Source organism: Zonotrichia leucophrys, chromosome 3 (genome assembly GCF_028769735.1).
Source record: "Zonotrichia leucophrys gambelii isolate GWCS_2022_RI chromosome 3, RI_Zleu_2.0, whole genome shotgun sequence".
Classification (NCBI taxonomy): Eukaryota; Metazoa; Chordata; class Aves; order Passeriformes; family Passerellidae; genus Zonotrichia; species Zonotrichia leucophrys.
The window spans coordinates 68,082,834-68,108,426 of record NC_088172.1 but is presented as its reverse complement, the minus strand read 5'-3'; the positions used below and the strand labels follow the sequence as shown (position 1 = coordinate 68,108,426).

At 39.9% G+C, this 25,593-nt stretch overlaps 1 long non-coding RNA gene across 1 annotated transcript; it reads right to left on the bottom strand.

The window, feature by feature from the left end:
* Positions 1–523: 523 nt before the first annotated feature.
* Positions 524–2,593, bottom strand: LOC135444944 (uncharacterized). Its single transcript, XR_010439369.1, has 3 exons — positions 2,547–2,593; positions 1,719–1,903; positions 524–842 (listed from the first exon to the last, which is right to left on the bottom strand). It is a non-coding gene; the product is annotated as an uncharacterized LOC135444944 (long non-coding RNA).
* Positions 2,594–25,593: the final 23,000 nt, after the last annotated feature.

Here is a 25,593-nt window from a genome sequence, read left to right as displayed (position 1 = left end):
CAAGCTTCCTGCCAGATTTTCACAGAGGCAAGATCTCACATCTACTGTGTAATTATTCTGGTAATTAAGTTTTCACACATTTCAGTCATGTGCACTGTGACATTTCATCTGCCCCGAATCATTCTATGAGTACAAAGAGACAAAGTAGGAAAAAAATTCAGAGATGGTACCTGTCTATATAATTACAGCAAAAAATGTGGATCATAATTCTTGCCAGCTGATTGTCCTTCTTGCCACCTGACTAGTACATAGTCTTAGTAAGACACTGTTTTCCAAACAGCTGAAGCCAATGGCCTAAAAGAGCCATGGATTACTCAGAGACGGTTGTTCTGCTTGAGGAGAGAAGGGCTTTTTTTGATCCCTCTAAAAGAATGGGCTAAAATCCATTCTCCTTGTCTGTCCCTCCCTCCCCAATTCCTTTGCTTTAATATATTTTTCTAGGACAGCTTCAAGCACTGCAATTTCAAATCCACCCCACTAATAATGTTTGCTTACCTAGTGTTACAATAAAAACCTCACCTCAGGTAAGGAGCCCCACCACAGATCCTCTTATCAGTCACCACCTACGAGCAGTACCTGCTGTGTTCACATCAGCATCAGGAGAGAAGTTAAGTAGGTACCTCCCTTCTGATTGAAGCTTCAGATAATAGACTTTTACTCTGTTTGACTTCTTTCAACCCAGGCTGTATGACAAATGCATTACATATCAAGTAGTGGGCATGCTCACAGCTGCTGCTGCAAAAGCAGTGGTTACTGGGACTCTTTCACTCTGGGGCAATGCTCAGGTCTGTTTAACAGCTGAGAAGTCAAGATTCATCACTGCTGGGCTGCAAGAGTTTCCCCTGTAATCAAGCACAATATTGATGCTGAGTTAGTGTTGGATCAGGACCCCAAATATCCAGAATTCCCAATGTATATTTAGGCTTAAATACAGGGAGGACGCAGGAATATTACTTGATTTAGTTCAGCATAATATCAAAATTTAATTTTGCTGTATAGTACCAATAGTTCTTCTCAGAAGTAGTAAAATACATCATATCCTTGTTGGCTTAAAAAAAAAAAATCTCAGAAAGAATACTAGTTGTTTTATATTCAAACACAACAGTCACATATTTGCATTGACATGAATGAGCAAGGTTTCTCAGTCATTGCAATGGGAGATTGGATGAAAGAAACAGATCTAAAGGCGTATTCTACCACCTTTTTTTAAGACTGCCTGCAAGGTACTTTGCTGCCTTTTTTTTTTAAGCTTATCAATATGTATTTCAGAATTTCTTACTTTTATGTTTAACACATCTTTTTTAAAAGGGAGCACGATCACTTTGTAAGGATGCCACTTAGATATACAGTGGTACAAAAAGGCAGCCACAGACTGGGAGGAAAGCTTTTGAAAGCCCTCGGGAAGTGACAGGGGTGGAAAGCAGGTCTTTCCAGAGAAACAGTCCCTGGTACCTTCCCATTATACCCAGCTGGGGTTTATTGTGGCCTTTCACAGGTGCTAGGTAGTGCTCTGGACTAGGATAGATCAGTGCTAAGGACAAGCCCAACATTGTATAGTATTACAGTCACTCATCAAAATGAGAGCTCTGAGGTGTGTTTTTCCCTTCAGAAAGCACTTGAGTTCATTTATCCCACCTTTTAATCAGGCACCACTTCTCTTTTGACTAAAGCTTAACCTAAGGGAAAATCTGAGTACAAGCTGAGGGAAAGATTCCTACCTTTTTGTCAAAGAAGATTGGTTTGTTCTTGATTTCAAGCATGAGGTAGTTTGATCTTAATAATATTGTGCTATAACCTCCTCTCAAATTAGGACATTAAGAATCCTTCCACTTTTGTTTCTGCAGGTCTTCAGCAGGTGGTTCTGGTTTGAAATATGATTAGCAGCCTGTACAAAAACATGGAGCTAAGAATAAAGGAGGCAATTAGGGTTACATTCAGGTGAGCACAGCACTCTAAAATAGTACGGATTTCAATAATTATACAGTTCAAGGATAATGTGTATCAGTGCCTCCCTTGAGAATCTTCAGTTCATCTCCTGGTCTTTATTTCTAATTAATCCTTGACTCCTTTTGTAGGTTAATACAATTAACAATAGGGATAAACTCATTGTACTGTATAGCCAATTAGATTTATAAAGCTTGCTTTTCTTTGCTATGACCATCAGGGGTCTGAGGGAGCCCTCTTAAATCAGTCTTAGTTTCAGCATCAGTCAATGACATGCACACTCAAACACCTCCTTTTAACCATGTTGAGGGTACCAAAGAGACAAAATCAGTTTTGTTCAATATTTTTTCAGAAGACTGCTCCAGAAACCAACATTTGCCACCCCTGAACACTTGCTATATTCTCATTGCACTGTGACTATCCAAAATGGATAGCCAGCATGTCCTTAAAGACATAGAATAATCTTACAAAAACTCAGGCTTAGATATAAACCCAAAAATTATACAGGAAAATCCTGTTTTCCTCACAGAAGTGTAAAGAAAGAAAGGCTCTGTAGGGTGAAACTGTATAATGCACAATATTGATTTATCTTTGCTTCTTACCCTTATTTTGCCAGTCTGCTGCTGTTTCTAGCTTTTCCAGGTCTTAACAGCTGGACGTGAACCAAAACATATAGGTGCTGCTCTCACTGCTGAAATTTAGATTTTCTTTTTAATCACCCACAAATGTATATTGAAATACAATTAAAAAAATTAAAACAGCAAAATGAGACCAGCTATTCTTATAAAATAATTGGTTATGCAATATAAATACTGAAAACTGAAAAACAAAAGAGTACTTTTTAAAGGGTTTTTGATTAAATCTCTATTCCCACTGTCCTCTGTCACTCTCTGTCCATGCCTTCTTGACTCCCTTTCTCTATTTTCAAAAACATCTGTAGTGGTGTGAAGGACTTAAGAGGTAAACATTTGCATTTGTGTGGTTATACATTCAAAATGTGTGACTGTGGAGTGTAAGCCTGAAATGAAAGGGCTTATTAATAACATTTTTTATTCATACAGCAGTAAGAAAAGGCTTCATTTGTTCATCCCTTGATTGCCTTTTTCTTTTCAATTACCTTTTCTAAAAGGAAGCTTAATGTCATTTCTGGATTCCAGCAGGTCTCCATTTAAAAAGAAAACTAGACAAAACACTTTCAACTTCAGGTAGGTTTTCCTCTGACTTTTTCCCCATCATGTTATCTATTTAATGTTAATGAGACAGCTAGTATGCACTAACTTGGATTGAGAAAAGCTAATTTTTGTGTGGACCAGTAAAACTAATGTCTTCTAGCCCTGGTGCCTATCCCCCACCCTGGGCTGCCTAATACCATAATCTCCTTCCAATCTGACATCAGGGGGACCTTGCCCCTGGGCTCACTACCAGGGCCAGCTGTCCCTTCTGGGGCAATCCTGCAGCCCTGCTCTTCAGTGTGCCCCACTGCAGAGCTGGCCTGGGCTGTGGGCTGTGCCCCCCTGCCCTCACCAGACTGCCCTGGGGGTGGTGGTGCTGCAGGAGGGCACACAGGAGCTCAGTGTGAGGCTGTGGGGCAGGCTTGATCCTGCTCTAGGTTTTCTTTGCAATCATTCTCCTTTGCTGTGCTGCTCCTCCCATGGTTTGTACTCCCAAAGACCACAGCAGTGTTCCCTGCTTTTTTCACCAAGACCCCAGTATGTTCCTACAACACTGGAGGACACAGGAGGAGACAGGACACAGCACCCCAGATTTTATGAAGCTGTCACAATGAAATGAAAGCTTCTAAGCTGAGACAAGCCTCAACTGATATAGGAATGCAATCTCCTACCAGAATCTAGCAGAAGAGCAACAAAGAGAGGAACACATTCAGCTAAATGAGTCTTCTTTCCAGTCACACTGTGTGAAGGACTGCCCTATGAAATGGTTCAGAAGATGTAAAACATCTTGCAGTGAAGTAGGTCATGCACTTCAGGACCAATTGAAAATGTATGGTGCTCCAAAATCTAAAATAAATGAATACCAGAACTTTCCATGATTATTAGACCTAGGGTAGTGTCAGAAATCAGATGAGTAGAAAAAGAGGAACGCTTCCAGATAGTTTTGTAGAGATAGTAATGATTCTTAACCCATCTTTTCAAACTCAACAGCCCAACTTTCTTGCCACTCAAAGAAAGGCTTTTCCTTTTTTACTGTAACACTGGAGCAAATCACCAACTTTAATTAATTTATCTTTGCAGTATTTCTTGTCCTGCTCTAGTGTTTACATGACACTGACACTAATACCAGTTTACACATGTATTACAGAAGATCATCTGTATTTCAGCTCAGGGACAATGTTCCTGGTAGTTTAGTTTGCTGAATCCTAATTAACACTAGCATAAAACACTTCTCTAAAAAATGTTCAATAATATGTTATTTGGCTGGTATAAGAGTAAATGGTGCTATTCTTTAAAATCATGATTATTGGTGAACCAATTGTCAAACAGAAGCTTCTTAAATGTACTACCAGGAAAGCAAACGAAAAAGAGAGAGAAAAAGGCAACTAAAAACTCTAAAAAGCAACAATCCTTCAGGTGGTGATGTAAACTCTTCAAAGGCAACTTACCTTTTTCTTGTTAAAGAGCTGCAAATGATCTCCTGGGATCCTGGATCTTCACTGAGATCATTCAAGACATCTTTTAGAGACTCTGCCCTAGAAAAAGGAATATTTTTTGCTCTGCAAAATATCTTATTTCTTGGTTCCTACATGTCAGAAGTAAGAACATTCTGTTTAGAGAAGAACCATATGCAGTTGGATGTTTTCAGTACATCTCAATATCTTGCTGCTCTTCATCCAAAACATAACTGCACACTTGTCTGGCTTGCTGATGTTGCACCTTTCTCACCTCTCCCAGAAATCTCCGTGATCAGTCTTTAAAATATCCAGAGGCACAAATAATGGGACAGGAAAGGAAGCATAAAACCAGCTGATTTGTGATGGGTTATTCTGCTTTCTCTCTGATTATGCTTTGTTGAGTTGTTAGAGGGTCTGTTATGAGAGAGCTTTTGATAAGTACCTGACTTTACAGAGACAGTCCAGTTTTTCTCAACTATGGACTTATTGCAGTAGAGTTTGCACCTTGAAGTAGGGAAATGAGTGGTTAAGCAGCTATTTTCATGGCTCTGTAATTTTATCTCACCTTTTCTCCCTGTGATTTTTCTTAAGTCCGATACTTTAAGAAGTAACTCACCTCCTCCTTGCAATTCAGAGAGCTGTTATTTTTTGACAAAGACAACTGATTGCTGCCAGCCTCCTATTTAGTGGCTATTTCAAGTATTTATCCCAGCATATAACATTGTCTGTAAAGAAAAATATAGCTGCACATTGAGCAGGTCTGTGTCATTGCCTACTCTCTCTGCAGCTTTGCTTAATACTCTCTTCCTCTTGAGTCTGGTGTGCTTAGGAAACCCAGATTCAACCTTTTGTTCTAGCAGAGATCTGACATGTCCAGCATAAGAAAGAATATCCTCCTTGTTATCAAGCCATGGGCTAGGCTGGGACTGACCTCCTTCTGCTTGTCATTTTGCTTACAGACAAGGGGGGCAAACATAGGGACAACAATACCACAGAAGGGAGTGCCACTATCCCTTTGCCTTAGTTGCTCATTGCCAAATTTTCCCATGTGTTAGCACAAGTGCTTATCGTGCCATGTAAAAACATGGATCATTGAATGAATCTGATTAATAACTGATATGCTATAAAATGAATAAAACTGGATCGGTTTCCAACAAGGCTATTGTTAATGAGAACTGGTTGAACAGAATATTTGCTCCTGGTGGGGTGACCCTGGCAAGACAACGGGTGCCCGCCAAAACCACTATATCACTTCCCACCTTAGCTGGACAAGAAGAGAGAGAATATACTAAAAAGGTTCATGGGTCAAGATAAGGACAGAGAGGGATCACTCACCAGTTACTGTCATGGGCAAAACAGACTTGACTTGGGGAAAAAATTCCTTTACCTACTACCAATCAAATTAGAATAGAATAAGGAGAAATAAAACCAAATCTTAAACCACCTTCCCCCTACTTCTCCCTTTTTGCAAACCTTAACTTTACTCCTGACTGAGGAATGGGGGCTGAAGTCAGCTCATCACAAGTTGTCTTTGCCACTCCATCTTCCTCAAGGAGAGGATTCCTCACAACCTTGCCTTGCTCCAGCATGGAATCCCACTCACAGAAGACAGTCTTCCATGAGCTTCTCCAAAGTGAGTCCTTGCCACAGTTCCTTACAACCTGCTCCAGCATGGGGCTCTTCCATGGAGCGCAGTCCTTCAGGAACAGGCTCTTCCAGTGTGGGCCCCCCACAGGATTACAAGACCTGCCAGAACACTTACTCCAGCATCGGCTCCTCTCTCCTTGGATCCACAGGTTCTGCCATGAGCCTGCTCCAGTGCAGACTTCTCCATTGGGCATCTATCTGATCCTGCATGGAGTTCTCCAGAGGCTGCAGGTGAATCCCTACTCCCTGTGGAAGTACATGGACTGCAGGGCACAGCTGCCTCACCATTGTCTGCAGCACAGGCCGTGGGGAAATCTCTGCTCCAGCACCTGGAAGAAGCCCTCCCCTCTTTCTTCACTGAGCTTGGTGTCTGCAATGTTGTTTGTCACATACACTCACTCCTCTCTTCTTTAGCTGCAGTTGTTGTTTTGCAGGTTTTTTTACCCCTTTCTTAGGTATTTTAGCAGTGAGACATTACCAATGTCACTGACAGGCTTGGCCTTGGCCACTGGCCAGTCTGTCTTCAAGCCAGCTGGAGTTGGCTCTGTCAGACACAGGAAGCTTTAAGCATCTTCTGTCTGAAGTCACCCCTGGTACTAAAGACTTGCCACACCAACTGAATATACATAAGTTCTATCCTTAAAACTACCTTTTAATTTTGGTAAGAAACTCGTTTGAATACTATTTATATGAGATTTGGTCCTGTGGTTGAGTGCCAGAAGGAATGAAAACTGAACCTTGTGAGTAAAGATTGCTTCAAGAAGCCAGTCAGAGAATGGTAATATTACCAAAAAATCCAGCACCTACTTGTTTCCTGACATTGTGTGTCATTGGAGTTCCGTGTTCACTTTGCTATGTGGGAACAGAGATAAATGACACTGAAACATCAAATTAATTGCTTGATGTATTGGACTACGCATTACCTGACCACCATTTCTAGAAGATGTTGCTTTCTAAATTACATTCAATTAGTTGCAATTACCCTAATTTAAACCTAAGACCCCTGCCCTCAAGATATTATCCACTAAAAGAAAAGAAGTTTTGACACTAATCTCCATGCATTTATTTTAATGCACTACTTCTGCATAATTCAAGCAAGAGTACGTCATTACACTAATCTCAGATACATTATACTATTTTCAGACACACAAATCTGAATCTACATGAATGAGCAGGTAAGATTAGTGCGTCTCATTACCACACATAAACCCTTCTGCAACTGTGTTTTACACTTGGGCAGTTAAAGTGGCAACCTTTTTGAAAGAAAGAGAAAACAGTTTAAATACCAATCAAAGAATTTGACATAATTAATGTAGTTTGAACATCTTGGCAAGATCACCAAAAATGGAATTAGTTGCTAAATGATAGCACAAATGTGGTAATCGAAAGGATTCAATATTTCTGGAGCTTATCTATGCTCCACTGAAATTCCTTAATGTATCTACACTGAATGCTGTGATTTCAGAGGAAATAAAATTAAGATTTTGCATGCCTATTTACATGCAAATTATTGCAAAGAAATTGAATTACCAGTTCTTCCAAAAAATTAATTTTGGCCAGGTGTTCTTGAGCAAGTTAGATAACTATATCTGTGGTGTATTCTATGCAAAATCAAGGGAGTTTTATATCAGAGATCTTCCAGAAAACTCAGACTATTACCTTGAATCTGAGAGTAAAGGAATTAAGATTTAATTCCATGGGAAGGATCTGTAATAGATCTTGGTGGTTAGAAATTAGGCACAACAGCATTTACATTTCAAATGCCAGATTCTCACAACCTGTAGGGGATTCGGAGTCCAGATTCTGGACTCTGTAGTGGGGACTAGAAAGTAGCAACAAACTAAAAACATGGAATCTTCTCTTGCTCTGGCACTATGCATCAGCAGCAAAGAGGGACATTCTGTTTGGAGCCTGTTCCTGAAGCATGGCCTCTCATTTTCTTTCTCAGAATTCATACATGTCTCCAGCCATTCATTCATTTAATGCCATTTATTCCTGTAATGACTGGAAAAAGGAAAAAATATGTCTAGCTAACAGTGGTGGTGATAACAGTAGGACATATTATTCACTTTGCATTTAAGACAAAATATAGAAACAGAGTAAGCACTGCTGTCCCATTTCACTGTTATCCCCCTTTTCTCCACTCTAGTGTTACATCCCTATTTTTCCATGCCTTTCTCTCTGTCCGTCCTTGACTCTCAGTAAATTTTCTAGATGTCTCCTTTCTGCAGGAAAATTACTTCAATATGACATGCAGAAAATACCTCTTACTCCCATATGGTATTTAGGACACCTTCCTTGGAAGTGGCAAATGTAGTTTTGAATGTCCTCTGATCCGGGACTCAGTCAAAGCTAGTTGCCACTTCTATCCATGAGATGCTGCCTTCTCACCATTGAAATTAAGCTGTAGTTTGTGTTTTGTGTGAGCCCAACACTCCTGGTGTACCCTACATGAATTATGAGAATCTGTATTGGTCAGAACCACTGAGAATGCTGAAATAAAGTTTGGGCTTTCCCTCATAGCTATTCTTATTTTCCTTCTACCTCTGCGACACATTTATGTCCCAAGGAGCACACAATGTTGCTGTCTTTTGAAAAGCTATCAGTTCATTAATCATTTCTAATTAACACTGTGGAGGACCAAAAATAATTTTTAAGAATGGAGAGCACATTGCCAAAGGAAATAATGAGACACATTTTTTTTCCTCTCTGAGCTGTTTACAAACAAATAGCAGTAAAATGAAACAGTATTGCACATTGTTTCACCTCAGAGTGGATGGAGGCATGGATAAATTAAATAGCTTCAATACACTCACATAGGAAGTACAAGTCTAAACTGGAAGATTCAGCCAAAATTGAAGTCCCTAGTGGTGCCTTGGCCCCTTAGCCTTGTATCATCTGTTGGATTGACTTTTTCTGAAACAAAGAAAAATTTTCCAGAGCTGAGTCAAAGATTGTAAAAAACAGCCCAGGTACAGAGAGATCCCGCCTCTAGAATCCGTTCCCAGTTTCAGGCATAGTTTTGGTAAGTGCCGAAAGATCAACTGCAGCCTGGGATTCAAATTCTAGCCTCTCCCAATTTCAGGAGTAGGAAAGTTAATCCAGACTAGGCTTCACCTGGCTAAGATGACCCAGCTGGGGTGGCTGGTGCTGTGAGGAGGAGCGATGTACTCAGTTCTGCCCATGCTCTGTCCCACCCCCTGTGTGCTCCTCAAAAATGACACCCAATAGTGACCCTCTAAGTCAGCTGGCTCTTACCACATTAGGAATGAATGCATTGGAAATGCTGCTTGCCACATGACACCCTTTACCTTCCTTTGCTTGTGCTTCACTTTTCCCTTTTCTTTGGAGCAGAGAAACCCTCAGATTGATGCTGACATATATGAAATTATATAAACTATGTAATCTGTAACATAGAGATATATATACATACACATATATGTTCTTATTATCAAAGTATTTTTATTTATTCTACTTAATATTTCTTTTGCTTTGTACAGGTTTCTGAATTTATTATCAAATGCTTTTTACCTAAGTCTCAATGTCACCTTAAATTCAAATGTCAGTGTATTTGTCCAGGCCTACTTGCAGAACCAGCCAGCTGAGAAATGGAGCACGAATTCATCAGCAAATCATACCTACCAGAACTGACCTTACAACCTGCATGAATCAAAAGGAAAGACTTACCTTGGCTGGCTTCTTCTGTGAAAAAGCAGAGGTAACCAGCACAGTCAAAGAGAGCAAGATTCCCATGGCACAAAATGCTGTTATCAATCATGTAACATCAAATCAAAAACAATGGAAAGAAAGAAAGAAGAGAAATAAGACTCTGGGACTATTCCAGTGAGTTTGGCAGTTTCTTACTAGCTAAAAAAAAATGGAGGCACAGGTAGCCTTTATCGGTGTGGAACTGTAGAGTCACATAATGACAGCCTAGACATTTTCACTCTAGAGAAGTAAACATCTTACAGCATGAAAGAAATTGCTGTAGTGACCCAGGGGAGCTACCAATGTTTCTTGGATGTGGACAATTAACCAAACCAATATAGTTAATTTTGCCACAGGTCCTAAATGATCTAGAAAGCAGACTACACACTTCACCTTAGTAGACTCAACTTAGGTACTACAACAGAAGAAAATTTCAGTAAAACCTCACAGCACGTAGGGCTGCAATTGAGAAACACCTGCAGGAATAGATTTGCATGGATCTTAACACCATCACGGAATTTCTGTGAACTGGGCTCAGCAGGGCCCAGCCTAGAGCAGCACAGGCCAGCACTGCAATACACTGCCATTGCCCCCTCTGTCACCACTAAAACGTGCAGAGCCAGAGACAGCTGTAATCACCTGCATGCAGTGCCTTCCCTCCCTAGAAGGGTCTCCTGACGTGCACATCTGCATCCAAACAGGCTGTGCCTTAAGTAAATATTAGCTCCCTACCACAGATTAGGAAATAGAGGTCTATGGCTTATCTCTGCTTATACAACAGGACATACATGCAACTAGTCTCCAAAACCAGTCCCTGCTGAATCCTGCTTTCCACACAGCTGTGCTTACAATGATTTTAGAGATGAGCATCTTTGTGAGCCACTCACCCTTAGAAGTGATGAAGGAGGAGAAGCACGCATGGCTGCCCACAGCAAAAAGACCCAGAGCATTCAGGCAGGTATCACCCCAAACCTGTGCCATAGTGGCAGAGGCATGCACACACCCAAGTTGGTTACAGTGGTGGTGGTGGTTCAGGCATGTGACTGTGCCAGGGAGCTGCTGCCTGCTCTGCCCTGTGCTAATGGAGGACAAGGCTGTGATAGATGCTGGCACCCCACGCTAGCCAGCCAGCTCACAGCAGAGCTACAGCAGCAAAACAACACTTGCACAGAGCCTGTGCCTTTGTCAGGAGCATTTCTTTCCTCCTTTTTAACTAGATGACAGGGACCAATTAAACTAATGAGCCTCACAAAGTATTTCCCCTGGCTAACAACAGCCTGTATTAATGTTTGCAGAAGTGCAGCATTTGGGCCTAAGCTCTCTTATTAGATGTTAACACTTTGCAAGATGCTTAAACAGCCTATGAAATTCTCCATCTCTCAGACTAGTACCTTTGTCAGGTGTAACAGCCCCTCTCCTTTCCTGCAGCTGACTGTATCCCAGCGCCCTGTAGATGTGGGCACCCAAGCAGCGCAGCTGTCCCTGCCCAAGGCCCAATTTCTCATAGAGCATCCATAGAGTACTATATGAAACCCAGCCAGGCATTACCTCTTCTGTGGATAGAGCCCAATTTTGCAATTGTGTCATTTAGTGGTTTTGTTTGTGGAGTGTTTTTTTTTTTTTGGCAGGGAAAGCTTGAAAATATAATCCCTTTCAGTTTAATCTCCCTCAACTTTCTAGAACAGTTTTGGAAAGAAAGATGCAGGTTTACTCTTTCAAGATATCTCCTTTTTATAGCTTTTGTAATAAATTATAATGAAGAAAATTTTTCTGTTGAACTTGACAAGCTTCTGCTTACAAAAGAAAAAGAAAATAGGTAACTATTGACTTTGGCTTGGATTCTTTCAGCTTGCTTTAATTATCAGTCTTATTATATTCCCGTAAAATGTCAGACTTTCAAATCTGTTGTAAATGCAAACAGTGAAGAGAAATTAAACATGGATATAACACTGGGAAAAAAGGGTTTATTAACTTTCTCAGTTCCTATTTCAGTGCTCCATCAAGCACATGCCATAATGCAATGGATACAAGCACTGGAATTGAGATCTAGATCTGAATCTGCTTGTCTTCCAAATCAAGGCCTTTCCAGAATTGTGGCTGCCCCCTGAGCCATTGCTGAAGCTAAAACCAAGGTACCATTGCACATTCTAGACTAATTTTTTTGTAACTTGTGGGGAATTAATTTAAATATATTCAATTTTTTTTGTCCTTTATTAAACTCTTGGAATGATAAGCATTCACTAATCACAGATTAGCTACCTCAGGCTCTCCATAAGCAATCACTAATCACAGATTAGCTACCTCAGGCTCTCCAAGTAAACCTGTGCTGTAACTTTTCTACCTATGACTTGGTTCTCTATGTCATTGTTATAATGTGTTTTGGTCAGCATTGCTGCTAGGGAAATTGCCTGGGCATTTCTGTGGGAAGTTAGTACAACCATGATCCAGGGCTCCCCCTTGGTCCTTGTTTGAGGAACATGTGAGAACCAGGATAGACAAACAACCAGAAACACAAGCAGAGCTCTACATTTATGTGGAAGGAAAGCACAGAGCACTTTCAGAATAGTCTAGCAGTTTATGCAAGAAAACCAAGCTAAAAGGAAAAGAGGCAAGAGCTCAGCATACCTTCGGATATGGACATGACCACAAACTTCCAAAAGGGCTATGATCAGACTGAAGATGGAATAAGACAGGACTTTTACTCTTCTGCAGTTAATAGACTAGAATCAACACAACTTCTTCAGAGCAGGAGCTTCCAAGTCTGGAAGAAAACATACACTGAAATCAGGTTTCAGACTCCAAGGATGCAAAAGCAATATGTACAAGGCACTTTAGCATATTTAAGAACTTCACTAATTGCTCCAGCTTTTCATCTTATCTTAAGGTGCATAAGTAATCCTCTATTAATCGCCATCCTTTCCTTGTTTCACTACTGCTCAGCTTTAGACAGAGACTTCTAAGCACTTTGAGAGATTGCTGCTGGCAAACCATTACACTGGAATGTTCCCCAGCTGTCCTCCACCTTGCAAAGAAAGATAGTTAGGACTTACATAGCAAGTGCTCAGCTCTTAATCAGATAGTTCATTTAGAAGTCAATAAAAACATCTAAAGCAGAGAACCAATATCCTGGGAAACCAGATGTCTTTCACATCTGAAATTATATGTTAATATCACAGCAAACCCTTGCATTTACATATCACTTCACCTCTAAGCACTGCAGAATATATAATATTATTTAACTTCATAGTATATGCATTAGCTCATCTGTTGTAAAGATGAAGATATTTACCAAGATCCTGCACCTGCAAGGTGTTGACCCAGACATTACCCTGACACCAATGGCAAGAGTGTGTGCCACTTTGGCAAGATGGTGCCCTGACTGAAAATGCCACAGACACAGAGAACAGTGATCAGAATAAAACTTTTAATTCCAGAAAGTAGCTTCATTCAGGACATGTCCTTAAATCTTAGCATTCACTTTTCTGTTCCAGGAACATGATACAGGGCTCCTGATTTCTAGTCATTTGCTCAAAACATTATTCTTGTAATTAAATATAATGTTGGAAACTTGAAGGCAGTAGTTCTTTCAGCTCATTCTGAAAAGTGGTTTTATTCTTGCATTTTGGTATTGCTATTGAAGTCAGTGGGAGTTTTACCATTAATTTCAGTATGATAAAGATCAAGATCTTAATAGACATACTAACTTTTAATTGACTAAGGTAAAATAATTAGGATATTGTTTACTTTGTTCTCACCTGAGGTTTTTTGCAAAACAATGCCTTTCATTTTACTTCAGTGACTGCCAGCTGTTCTGAACAGTGTGTGCTTCTCCATCTAAAAGCTAAATATAATGTCAATTACAAAAACTCTCCAAAGGCATTTGCCAGGCTTGAGACTTCTTTTAACAGACAGTCAGTAACAGTTTCAAGTTGCTCTCAACACTCTGAAACCAGCTACAGGCAATGATTGTTCTTATTGAAGAAAATAAAATGACCACAATTATATTATATTGCATTCTCTTATACTTGGAACTCTAAATTGAAGCTGTGCTGAAAGGAACAGATAGTGCACAAACTCTGATTTAATATTTGAAATTAAAACCCACAAATTACACCCATCATCCTTATTTGCACATTGGTCACTTAATAACTTTTAACGATCATGCCAAGGGAAGACAGCTAGATGGCAAAAACTACATTATTGTTGTAGTCCAGTCCCAAATCCCAATTCAGGTGAACAGTACTCCACCCGTGTTTTGATATGACATGCTGCTTTCTTCACTTCCGCTTACATGTATTGATAAGTATTATCAAATAGTTGGAGATCTTGTCCTCACATCATAGCTGCTGAGGTCCTCCTTACTGTAAAATGACACCACACTTCTGCTGTCTGGGTACCTGCACTCAGTAACTTCAGGCTGAAAATTTGGCTCACTGGATTTAGATATGTAAATGACTAAATTGGTGTAGTTTAATAGCAATAAGACCAAACAAATGACAAAAAAAAAAAAAAAATCCCCCAAACCATCCTTTCACAGTTACTCTTGCTGAAACTCACTACAAAGATAATGTGTTTTTGGAAAAGTAATCATTAAGGACCTGATTGCAATCCCAGTGTTTGGGGTTTGGTCGCTATTCACACTATAAATCACAGCTTTAGTAGAAACTTGATAGAGAAAGCTTTTTCAAACAAAAATTATATATATCATGTGTATTTGAGCTGTCATCTTCAGAGTTCACTAGCATATGAACTCCCTGAAATATGGATCAATTTTGAAGCAAGCTTACACAAGACCCTGCAACTCTGCAGGGCAAGGAACACTTTCTACATGACCCAAGGGGATACCAAAGGTGCCAATCACCGTGCAGGTGTGTTCTATATTAGAGCATAATGAAAGGTATACAGGAGGCTTTGCTTCAAGCAAATCACTATCCCACAATCCAGTCTAAACCTTTCCTTAACCACTGTATCTCTACACACACACACACACTCGTAAACTCTTGTCAGCACACTGATGCCCAGATCTATAGTGCTTATTTTTTTGCACTGCAGAACATTATATGACATGCAAAGCCTGTCTTTTCTGATTGTATTCCCTCCCTGCTTAACTCAGCTCTTTCAAAGGTTAATTTGTTCCAAAATTTGCATTTTTAGTACATTTCTATATTAAGAAACCTCAAACCACAAAAAAATCTCACCACCAAAAATGAACCCCAAAACCCAAGAAAGACAAACCCCCAAACATGCAAAACAAAAGCAAAAAAACCTCAATTTTTTTATGAACAGTTGATTGAAACTGAGGTAGGAGAGACCTGAGAGCAACAAACAAGTCCCCTCCATTTCAGAATGAAATGCAATGAAGCCTACACATTAAGAGAAGATTCTCTGCTATTTTCTGGTGCATTTGCCTAATATCCTACCCTTCCTATTGCTCCTCTATATTGTCCCTACTGTCAATGGGGATAAAGAGGCAACAAGCAGAAAAAAACCCCGCTTCTTCTACTTAAGGAATTTGTGCCAGAGAAAAGGACTGATTGATTTTTAAAGGTGCTTGGCTCTCTCTACTGGTCACTGAGGGAGATGAGATAATTTGCTTTCATGAGACAGTCAACTTTTACCAAGTTTCTGAGGGAAGACCCACCCCTAAAAGACTTTCTACAAGTCACTATTTAGACAAGCATAGGTTTCTTCAAAAAGGTGGTGGATAGATATATTAGATGCAACTGCACACAGTGAGCATCACCTCTCAGCTCTGCTTTCTCCCTTTGTGCTTCTGCTTGAGAAGGAAGTCCAGTAAGATTTCTTGGTAGAGACTAGCCTTTCGATATCTTGGCCATGAGGCTGGGTCCTTCAGAAGATCAGAATGTTAAAAAGAGCCTGTTTTCATTTTTTCATGAAGAAAGGATGCAGAAAGCAACAGTTCTCTCCTCAATACATGCTTGTACCTTAAAATAAGACTTGTAGGAAGGCCTTGCCTACATAATTGATAGACTGAGCTATCAAAGGTGAAAAGTGCACTCGGCTCCCTTTCAACTCTTTTTTGAGGGGAACAAGAGAGGAAGCCTTCAGAATACATTGACTGTGAAACTCCAATGAAGTAATTGTTTTTTATTATTCTAATAACTTTATAACTTACTGGTTTGGGATATATACACCTTGCCATTGCTTGGTAAGAACAAATAGTATATGAGTTCAACAAGGCAGAAATGGCTTGTATAATACTGTTTCCTTTGATTTCCTGCAGAATCTCTCAAATCTCCCTCTTCAAAGGTATCATTTGCTATTGATCTCTGCTGCAGCAGAAAGCATGTCTTAGCACACGTGCTCAAAGAAAGCTGAAAATTAGAGCAGGGGGGTAAACAGGAATTTGCTTTTGAAAATCAGGCTGGGATTTTGGATTTCAAATTTGGTCTTTATCCAGTAGAAGAAAGAGATGAGAAATCCCACCGGCCAATGTTTAAAACCTGCACCTAAGATGCACAAAAGCCAGCCTGAAGACTCCAGCTGGCCTGCCCACAGCAGCTTTCTGAACCTGTCTATTGCATAGTTTTGCTTGCAAATCTCCAACTCCCGTTGATTCTGTTATGGATTCAAACGCTCTCAATGCCTCCCATTACAACTTTTCCACTTCATAGAGAAAAATGAACTACTTCTTGGCCCAGACATGGCACTTGGATTTGGTCTTTCATCTCCCAAATCACCTGGCTGTGTTTAGTGTAAACTCCAGAACAAATTAGGAGAAAGGCTGAATACAGATTGCTGGATAAAGACACTATTAGGTCTCAGGAAGATCCAGGTAAAAAGTGTCTTTTGTTTTAGTATTTTAGTATTTTAATCCCATTAATGCCATTTTATGATGTTTCAGAACCCAAACACTGGAGTCCTGATAATGTTGGAGCGAGTCCATATCTCTATCTAAGCATCCAGGACCCCACTGAAAAAGATCCTGTTGTGTTTTCAATGCCAGTTCAAAGTTGAAGGGAACGTGATCTTAAAATTTTGTGAGCCACCATAGTGTGGTTTTGAGTAGTCTCTTCTGGCAAATAGTGTATTTATATATGTTGCATAGAGCAATACATTGTGAGTTTATTAGTAAATGGCAAAAATTCCATCAGTCCCAAGATTCACATATGTCACTCTTCTGCTTGCAGCCTTTAACAAATAGTTTGAGGGAGCCAAGGCAATGTGTAAGGAGCAGTGCAGATTATCCAGATCTCCCAAGACAAAAAGAGAAGAGCAGCAATTATCATTTGCTGGTGCAGTTTGTTTTGGGAGGAATTTTTTGAGCTGCGCTGGGCTGAAGACAGACAAGGACAGGAAAAAATACCCATAGTAACTTCAAATCCTGACAAAGTGCCTTGGGGAACTTTTGTACCTTGATGAGCAGCACGAATTTTAGAAGGTTTTGTGTTTGTTGTTTGTCTTGTTCAAGATCCCTTTGGATTCTGGTGACTGTGGTTTTATTAAAACTTACCCTATTGTTGTGAGGGCTCCCGAGCTGATGGCCTTGGGTTGAATGCATGCCATTACAAGTGGCTTGAAATCACTCACTGTCACACTGACTCTTCTGTTTCATTTTCTGCTTACTGAGCACAGAGCGGAGATGGATGCTTTCGCTGGGTCTGTCACCCACAAAGCCTTGGAGGGAGGGCCCAGAAATAAACATGGTGATTTTTCTTTCTGTCCTGCTGATCCCAGGGGATGACAACATTTTCCAAATCCCTCTAGAATATTCTGTGGTTAAAGGAAAGGAATCATCTCACCCATCTTTCTGCACATTAACAGCACATGCATACTTTTTCAGTATAGCTATAGTACAGAGATGGCTCTTTCACTTGAAGGTAGCCAGAAGTGAAGCACATTGTGCCATTTCCCATGCCACTCCAGTGTTTGCCCCCACACTACACTTCCAGAATAGCTCACATCCATCCCTCTGACAGTGGGAACAGAGCCTCACTCAGTGCTACCTTTGCTGTTCCTCAATTTATCTCACATTTTTCCTCAGTTCCTATTATTTTCCTTTGAATCTGTTTGATGCCAGTGATCAAAGCTGGCTCCCCTTTTCTTCCTCTGCATGACATCCTGTCAGTGAATGACCCTAGGGGTGTGCAGCTTGCAGAGCAGGCACCCATCAGGTGGCTCTATGAAACCAAGAAAAGCCAAGCAACTTCTTTAGTAGACTTTCATCAGAGGGCTGTTAAGTTCTAAAACAGAGAATAGCAGCTTTGATTTTCTCTGGGTATGTGGAGTTAAAGATCTGAAACTCTATAAAGAAAATAAAAGTGGGAGAGCCCTTCAAAGATGCAAAGAAACGGGAGAACAAAGATGATTTCCCTTAGAAATGTCAAGTGAACAACCTGTTGCTCTGGATAAGACCGGATTGGAAAAGAGCCACTCTTTACTCTGGCATGCTCCTTACCAAAAAGTGCTGAATCCATGGTACCAAGAGTCGTGCTACCTTTATGTTGTGCCCTCACTGCTGAGTGCTGAAGCAAAACCCTGCTTGAATTTTTTAAGCATAAAGCACAGTCAGAGGGGTAAGTATGCCCCAGGGTTAGGTTTGCCTTTTCCTATGATTTCCAATACACAGAAATTCTAGATGTTTCCTTCATAACAATTCTGCTTTCTGAATATTTTTTCTTAATTTCTTTTTTTACAAAAACTGCATGGATTCTAATATCTTAAGTACAGGGTAAGTTGAATTCTGTCTGACCAAAAAAAACCCCCAAACCCTTCAATTATGACCTTAACAAAAAAGAAGGTAGCTTATTTTCTAACTTGTTCTTTTTCTTCTTCAATATACCATCTCCTTCTGGGAGCGTTGCTACTGATTGGGATGCAGGGTTTGTTAATTTAGAGATTTCTTTTTGGTGATGTATTTTTTAATCAAGATTAAGATAAAAGGCAAGAAACAACTTCACACAGATCATCAGATAGCTTCCCAGTCTCTTCCCACCTGAGTCCCCATTTAGAAGCAAAAACCTAAAAATCTTATGTCCATTCATATGAACTTCTGTGTCCCCTGGATATATTAGCACTGTTTTAAAGCTGGTCTTAGTCACAGCAACTGCATTACTGATCATCTCTTACATCAAAGGTTTTGACCTTCTTCATAAAAGAAAATGTTCCTCTTCCAGTTTACCTAGGGGAAAAACTAATCAAATTTAAATTATAAATTGAGTAATTGGGTAATACCCCACAATTTTTTTTCTTTGGTAAAGGATTATCTCTCTCAAAATTAGTCATCAGGGACCAGTGGAAATGTTTGTATTTTCAAACTGAAGAATGCAGCTTTGCTGAAGTTCTGAAAAACTTGAGAGAAGAGCAGTAATTGGTGTGCAAACAGAGGAATGAGAAGCATAGAATAATATAATAATTTAGGTTGGAAAAGACCTTCATGATCATCAAATCCAACCATAAACCCAACACTGACAAGTCCACCACTAAACTAGGTCTCTAAATGCCGCCCCTACTCATCTTTTAAATACCTTCAGGGATGGTGACAAAACCACTTTCCTCACTTCAACCTTTCAATGCCTAACAACCCTTTTGATGCAGAGGTTTTTCCTAATATCCAATTTAAACCTTCCCATGTGCAGCTTGAGGCCATTTCATCTCATCCTGTCACTTGGTACTTGGGAAAAGAGACTTATTCCTACTTGGCTGCAACCTTTCAGGCAGTTCTAGAGATTGCTAGGTTCTCCCAAGTCTCCTTTTCTCCAGGCTAAACAATCCCAGCTTCCTCAGCTGCTCCTTACCAGAGCTGTGTTCCAGACCCTGCACAGCTGCCATTCTCTGGACTTGCTCCAGCACCTCAATGTCTTTCTTGTTTAGAGGGGCCCAGAACTGAAGACAAGGCTCAAGGGGTGGCCTCACCAGTGCCAAGTACAGAGAGGCACCTGCTGGCCACAGTGCAGAAGCTAAAAATTATATTAATTGCAACTACAAAGTGGGAATAAAGATAGAATAGAGTGAAAAGCTGTTGCAGGAGATACCTCTTGGGGCTTATCATTTGGAGAGCAAGAGAATGGTCAAGATGAAGTTTTGTGACCATTTAGAAATCAAAGTCAGTATACAAGTACTTTAAATAGTTCCAATATTTTTGGCTTCTATGTAGACAGCTGTTACCTGCTTGTTTTATTTACAAGAGACAAAAAAATAAAAGCTCCCTCATCAGTTCCTACCATAGCTCTACGGCAGCTGTGGAAGAGCAACTATAGTCTCTATTTCTCCATGCATCACTGACAGAGTTGTCAGCTGAGTCCCCAGCTGCAGATTCTTTATTGGTGGTGATAATGTGAGAAGCAGAAGGGAACACAGCTTGACCTGCAGCATCCAGGCTATTGGGCTCCCAGGCTATGTGAATTTCTATTCAGAAAAATAATCCCTTTATTCATAATCCCAGCAAAACTGATAATGAGATAATAAAAAAAACAATGGGAAACTCCTGCAGTCACCCATCAGGAGTTTCATCTGGCTCCACAGGATATGCAGTAAGGAGCAAAGAGATAAAAGGAGGGTTTAGTGGGATCAAATCCAACAGGATTGCACAGCAGGTGTGTACTTCCTATATGGCAAAATATTTCAGAAAACTCTGGAAAGTCATCAATTATTAGTGTGCAGGTGGTATGAGCAAAAATAAGATTGGACACAGATGACATATTCTGCCTTGCTACTCGCGTCAAAAGATTGCCCTTTTCTGGACACACGAGAAAAGCAAAATATCCTTCAGGCAGTGAGGTGCCCAAAACTGGACATTGTATTTGAGGTGCGGCCTCACCAATACTGAAGATCGTATTTTCAGAGATTTGCAGTCATTGTGGACAACTTATTTGCCACTGTATAAAAAAAAAAACAATAACTCCTGACTAATGACTTGCAGTGTCTAAGAAAAAGTATTCAGGAAGCGCACACGCTGAAGATGCATCAGAAGCCCTGAGTGATTTCTGATCTGTCATTTGCTTAGCAAAACTTAATATGTTTCATTTCACACTGCAGAGCTGTTTTGGCTCTAAATCCCCTGCAGAGGAAATTAAATCAAATTAAATAAGACCCCCATGTGCATAGACTGTGAGGACAAAAAGCCCAGTTTCTCTCTTTTTTGAGGGGTCCCTGCCCAGAGGCACCAGCTTGAGCTCTCATTCTGTTGCTGCTCCATGATAAAATTAACGGAGCTGAGGGTATGAGACTGCTATGGCAAATCTGGGATCAGGCATTGAGGAAACGTGGCCTGACTGTGAGAGAGTGCGTAGGGAATCAAGTGGGACATCCATTGGTTTACTGGAGCCACTCCCTGACAAGTGGCTTCAATCCCAGCAGCTAAAGCTACTGGTGGTGGGAGTATGACTGCCAGAGTGCCTCCTAAATAGTCAGACAGGGAAGTTTCCTAAAAAGTTCTTATCAAAGATGCTGTTAAAGACCACAAACATGCCTTAGTTTGCAGTATAAACATGCCAAGAGCAGTTATATCCACAATTTGTTCCATATGCCTGCTCCACATTTTTTCCAGCCTTCCTTAGACTAACACAGAGATAAATCCTTTGATGCTTTAGTGTCAATTCCTTACTGCAAGAGTAGGTCCAAGTCAGAGTTTTGTGTTTTAAAAGGAATGTTTGAGAAAATGGACTTTATGCTCATAGTTTTCAGTGGTTTGGGTAAGTCACACAAATTCTATGCATCCTTTTATTAGCTCTTTAAAATAAAGGCAAATATCTGTAAAGCAACCAAAAACTACCATAGCCATATTAAGGCAGAACAGTACCCCAAAGACTTTAAGTTTCCCTGTGAAAAAGTTAAGAGATTTTGCAACTTTCTAGTTCTGTCCAAAAATTATTTCAAGAAAATGACTTGGTAATGAAAAATCCATATTTTCAGTACTGAAACCTTTGTCCTTGCTGAAAGAAAAAAGCAAAATATTGTGCCAAAGCAAAAAATATTTCTGGCTCTAATAAAATACCTTTTTGGTTTTCCCATGAACATTATGAAGAGCTACCTTTTTTTTTCCATTTAATCCAGCCAGCTTGCCCATTTCTCTGTCAGTACAGACACACACAAGATCAATTCACATCTGTGCAGGATCTTTCTACCCAGTGTGTTTAATTTTTCTGTACAAGTCATAATTTAAATACATAACTAACTCCCTTTCTTCCCTCATCTATGTTCCAAGAAATAACTGTTTCATTAAAAAGAGTAAAGATTTTTCTGGGTGGCCTACACCTTTAAACCTAGAAATTAATTACGGGTGGTCACTCCTGCTGTCAAGTCATCCTGTGTTTCCCCAGCTGAAGCCCAAATAACACAAAATCCACTTAGAGGCTATTATAAAGCCATGTTTTCATCTCCTCATTGGTGAATGTTGTTTATCTTTTTCAGCTTTTACAAAGTCCTTTATCATTTCGAGTGCTTCTCTAAGTCACCTTGAAATCTTCCCTTTTGCAGAGAAAAAATCCATCAGCATTTGCTTTTCCTCTCTTCATTTCCCCTGAACAAATATTACTCATTTATCTCAAACTGCCTTTTTCCAACAAGTCTCACAAAAAGTCACTCAAAAAGGTACAGCACAGATGTTCCACAGGAATATCTTTGTTCAAAGATTTTTCACTTGCTTCTCATATTTTGAACTTTCCCAGAGTTATTTTGAGGGCTGGAATTCTGTGCTGTTGTAGGGATATGTGTGTGTGTATATGTGTATATATATATATATGTTTGTATATTAATTGTGTCATAAATTTTTAAGTAGGCTCTTGAATTAACTCACTGGAGATTTCTCCCAATGGCTGGCCCTAAGCATTTGTCATTCATTACATTTTCACTGCCATAGCTTGCTAGAAACCTTCCAAGTTAGTTAAGACTTAGCTTAAGGCTCCTTTTACCCATGGCTGTCCCTAAACAAATTATGCATTTTGAATTGCAAGGTGTTCCCTCCCTGCAGCCATGCAAATTGTTTCTAATACTATAACTGCAATTAGTGGCTAGGAAGATACTCCACAATTGTTGCTTGTGATCTCCTTTTGTAAACAGTGAGCAAATGACACTTTCAGACAGTAAAAGTCTGACATATATTTGGAAACTTTCAAAAATTACTCTCAGGAATTTTGCTAATTTCAATTTTCCTTTTTCTTTCAGAGGGGCAATTTGTGCACTGTAAACATAGTCATCACTGTTCACTGGACGTGGAATGCTGAGTAGAAGCAGGAGCCTCCTGCACCTGCATTTTTCCTGTTTGATTCCTACAGGGGAAGCACATGAACATTGCTATGCTTGCATGTGGACACACATATGCATATGTGTCATACTATAAGTACCATTTTAAAAAAGTAGCATTTGGATACTGACTACAACAACCACCTATGTGTAGTGCAGAGATTTGTTACTTCTAACACCACTGTGTGGGAAGGATGCCACATTCTAAATGACCACCACCATTTAAGCAAGCACAAAACTAGATATAAGTATAAATGGCTATGTACATTTAAGAAGACTATTTTGACCTCAGGTTGCTCCATTTCAGGAGTTTGAAGATATATTACTAACACTTTACAGGTAAGAAACACAGGAAAGCTTTGGCAGATGGCACAAAGTTTTGCTGGCATCTCATTTAGAAGCATGAGACTTCTCCTTCCTATAGTTTCCCAAAGAGGCTGGATAGGCCCTTAAACAGGCAGCAGTAATGCAGAGTGGGGCTGTGTCTGCTGTTGCTCAGATGTGACACCTCTCTAAGGATCTCTCCAAAGTGCCCCCATGTGCCTGTGCGGACAGCGGTGCCCACCACGACAGCTGGAGGGAGATCTTTGTGCACTGCCCCACAGCCACAGACACCCAAGCTGCAAGCTAAGAATAGCTCTGGTCGCTAATGACTTGCTGAGCACTTTATTGAAGAATGTCTTGGAAGGAACCATTAATCTTCATATAATTTCCGTTCTGGAAATGGAAACCTACTCTGAAAAAGCCGGTCATATAATTTTTCATCATATGGCTCACTTCAGTCCCTTCCATTGAAACATAACTGGTTCTTAGAGCTTTATTTTTCCCTGCTTTTTGTCTTGCTTAGTGTTTGTACGCCCTTTAACCAAGTTAAAAGGTTTTCACATTCTTTAAATTTGAAAAGAAAACAAAACAACAAACTCTCTATTGCTACTTTTCTCTGATACTGTCTTTTAGGGGCATAATCTCATCTTCTAAGCTGCTTGTTCAGACAGTTGTCCATTATTATATGTACAAAAAGACTCATGATTTTGTAGTTTGCAATTAAAAAACATGGCAGAGAGAAGCAATCCTTTAAATAACTACAGAAATGTGCTCTCCTCTTTAGAGTGTTCATAGTTATTATCATGAGGAATGTCCAAATCATTAAACCCCTTCTGAGATCAAAGCTCTCACCTTACATTTCTTTTATCTCTAAAGACCTCTCTGATATACATGTCCTAAGTGCTCTGGGGAGGTATAGAGGAGTCTCAGCATAGCCTGACTACATTAATTACCTTGAATTTCCACCAAGCTATATACACAGCAGAGAGAGCTAGATTTCATACCTCCTTTCACCTTGCAAATCTCGTGATGTATTAGGAGAGCAAAGCAGGCTTTAGTTTTAGACTGCATTTCCTTCTCAGGGTATCTCAAAGGTCTTTGCAACAAGAAGTTGAATGGGGATGACCCAGAATCCATGGCAACAGGTGATTTAGAAATTCAGTCTCCAGCTGATATCTGGTAGCAATGGCTGTATGAGATTCCCAGACCCTGGACCAAAGGTTTAAACTAGAAGTAATATTTGCCATATTTTTCCAATATTTTTCTTTTCACAGGTTTTTTAACATCCAGTGAGCTGTGTACAAAAGACTCAGAAATGAAATCAATTTCACTATGCACTGAGAAGATGCAATCTTTGCTGCGCAGTTTTCATTACCTGTGCTTTTTGGTACTACCACCTGACAGTGAATCTGGGTCCCGGGATAAAAATGAAGCCATGAATCTTCTGTTAGGGAAGGAAGACAACATCAGTAACTCACATAACCATTTAGACCAGTGCTTACATTCTTCTTCTCCTACATTCCCAGTTCATCAAGTCCCTTTTCACACCTGTATAAATCAGTAGATTTCAAGACTGTTTTGAACTGGGTCCTGAGCAACCTGGTCTAGTGGAAGGTATCTCTGCCCATGATAGGGCAATTGGAACTGGATGATCTTTAAGGTCCTTTTCAACACAAATCATAGATTCTGTGATTCTATGATTAAAGCAGGACATGGCAGAGCATCTAATCATGTCTGGCATTCCAGTCATAACAACCTTATCTTTGAAAACAGATCCTGAGCAGCAACTAGATCATGAGCACAGCTTCCACGGCTTGATATAAAAAACCAGTTTTGCTTCTCCCTATTGACTTCTCATTGGTTTACCTTCTAATAATTTCCTACAATGCTAATCACTGAATACATTACCAATACCTCTAAATTATATCTAAAGTACTAATTTTTTCCTTCTTAGATAATTATACTCGGAATTAAAATCACAGTAGGACATGTATGTCTTTGCTTCTACTTGCTGAGATTTAAGTTGCCTCTCATCTGTTGATAGGTGCACGTACCATAATATAAGTAGGATATTAAAAAGGTAATTCTTTTTCTTTCCCCTCTGTAAATATCTTAGCTTTTTTTAAGGATCAGCTAAC